Here is a 2829-nt window from a genome sequence, read left to right as displayed (position 1 = left end):
CAAAGCCAAGAGATGGTAGCAAGAGAGCTTCACCTGGTGAGAACAATCCTAGAGCGGCTTGAATGTGCCTACGCCATACAAGAGGCTAAGCTAGACAGGCTCTTGAACATGATGCCAAATGCTCCAGCAGTACTGCAACAACCTCTTCAGTTTCAGCCCTCTTTTCCACCGACTCAATCCTCTACACCAATCCAGTCCAACATCCCCCAGTCAAACTCGTCTGTTGAGTACAGGGCACCAGAGACGGGAAGCAGTGCTCTTCCAGTAATCCAAAGATTTGTGGATGACACCAGCACATCAGGTAACCAACAAAATTAAAAGAAAATAAAAAGTTGTTCCTACTTAAAATGCCTCTGTTCGGTTGTATATCCATAGCTTGATTGACACAATCAAATCTAATACATCAACAGGGATAAAAGATAGGCAAAGTACACCTAATTAAGTTCTATATGAAATCAATGCCTTAAACACCCTCAATTTCATTGTCTTAATGCCAGTTACAGTAATAATTAGTAGTAGTGTTGTTTGCATGGAAAAAATAAGTGAAATATACTAGGAATGAAGCAAGTGAGTCAAATTCCAATTTGGTTTCAAAATTCCATATCATGTAGCAGCCTGACTAGTCCCAGGTCCTAACCCAGGTTTTCAGATGGCTAGTTACCATAGTGATATTCAGTTGTCGAACACCTTTGAATATGACTTTTGGTGGGAGTTTTTTCTTTAACAAAAAGAGTTCGCGTGTCAATTGTGTAAGGATAATTGTTCTCAGATTCATCACATCCTTTTGATAACTCTCAATTTTTTGGTGTGTCTTATAACCAAGTATTTTCATGTAATTTTCAGTTTGAGAAATCAACTTGATTAAATTGCTAAGTTTGGGGTGCATCTCATAACAGAGTAACTACGGTGTATAAAATGCATTGAATGAAAAACAGTATTCATTTTTTATTCTTAAACAGGAAATGATCCAGCCACTTGGAGGCTCTGGAGGCATTCGGTTGTCCAGTCAGTATTTCCAGTTTGCAAAGGCAGCCCACAAACCAACAACAATGGCTCTTCGTCTGGCTGATGCACTCTTCAGCAAAGAAACCCTCGTGTGTTCGACTGTCCATGGTACCAGAGACTATGCTCCCCTGGACCAGCAGATAATTGCTGCAATTAAAGGTTAGTTTAGTGCACAACATGCACTAGTAAGCACCTCATAAGGATTTAAGCAAAGAGCGTCAATGTTTGAAATCATTCTGCAGACAAATAAAATATGTACAATAGTTACTGCACACTTGGTATAAAGGGCTCCCTGCCAAGACATTGAAGCAAATAACTTTGGAATGGTTACACAAAGTGGTCACATTGAACAACAGTAACTGCAAAACAGATTTTTGCAGGCACTCTGGAACCTAGATTTTTCTTTACTTTACAGTAACCATTGTTTACCTTTTTCTTTTCAGCTGAAGTGATAACATCCTTTGCATACCAGTGCAGAACAACTGAGGACACTATCCGGATGTGGGAGTCTTGCAAAACCAGTATTGGCAAGAGATGCCAAAATTTAAGGAAAACCCCCAGGCCAAATTGAGATGACTAAGTTCTTTTCTGTGACAGACTGTCTACCAGTTGAATGAACTTTAGTCCGTTTTTGCTATAGCTAGGCTGTTTTTAAATTTTTTTAATACTTCGTCAATTGAAATAGAAAAAAAAAATCATTTTAGTATTTATAAGGTTAAATTTTATATTCATCTTTCCTACATTACCGTTTGTTTTACTTTTCAAATAGAAAAGAATGAATAAAGAGCTCTGAAGTTTTAGTAGACCTCTTGTGTGGCTGATATATGGTGCAATGCAGGGAGGCTGGTACCTAGGTTACAATGTATTGAGCGTTCGGTATATAAATGTCAGTCGAGTTCCTACTGTTTACTTGTGTATCAAATGGAAATTTCCGAAGGATAAGGGAAGTATTCGATTATTATATAACCATTTCAGATCAAAGCTGGCTGCAATATAAGCAATTGGAATTACCGTAGTTAAAAAATTTGGCTTCGTGAAGCGTGAGGATCTTCCCGTTCTGATCGATGCTTTAAGATCACGGAATGCTTCAAAAAAAGAGCATTTCACAAGAGCTTTTGTTTACGAATTCAACAATCAGTGTTAAAGGATTTATCAGTGACTACTTGCGTAAGGGATTTACATGCAGCAAGTTGAGTGTTTTGGCTTTGTTCCTGGAACAAACTAGTGGCATATTGCATAATTACAACTTGTAGGGTACGTTGCTCGATCGTGTGTGTAGGTGCATGTAAGTTGCTCTAAAGCTGAATTCAGGCGTGCAAAATTAGCGAATTTTACATGCACAAGATGAAAGAAACCTTGTGTTAGTAGTGGTTTTTAAACCCTTCTAATCAGTGATCGATACATGTAACAAAACACAGCAAGCTTTGGCACGCACTTCATACAACAGTTATCAAAATTCAGCTTAGCGAAATTTCGCGTACTTAATGGCGAAAGAACGTTATTGATCGCGAATTTTCGTTGAGGTGTTGAGAACCCAACGAAATTTCCCCTATTGTTAAAGCGAATTATCGCTCGAAACACGTCGAATTTTCCCTCGAATTTTCGCGCGATTTTTCGATGAAAATTCGCAAAGACAAAGAACGAAATTCGCGCATTTCACTTGCATTACTTTTGCACAGTACTGTATATACCTTCCTTTAATAAAGCCAGTTTGGTCACGATGAATTAGTTTTGGCAAGAAAGGTTCCATACGCATTGCTATGATTCTTGCAAGAATTTTATAATCCACATTAAGAAGAGTAATGGGTCGCCAATTTCTTAAAT

Source organism: Montipora foliosa, chromosome 8 (genome assembly GCF_036669935.1).
Source record: "Montipora foliosa isolate CH-2021 chromosome 8, ASM3666993v2, whole genome shotgun sequence".
Classification (NCBI taxonomy): Eukaryota; Metazoa; Cnidaria; class Anthozoa; order Scleractinia; family Acroporidae; genus Montipora; species Montipora foliosa.
Note: the sequence above shows the minus strand (reverse complement) of the source record.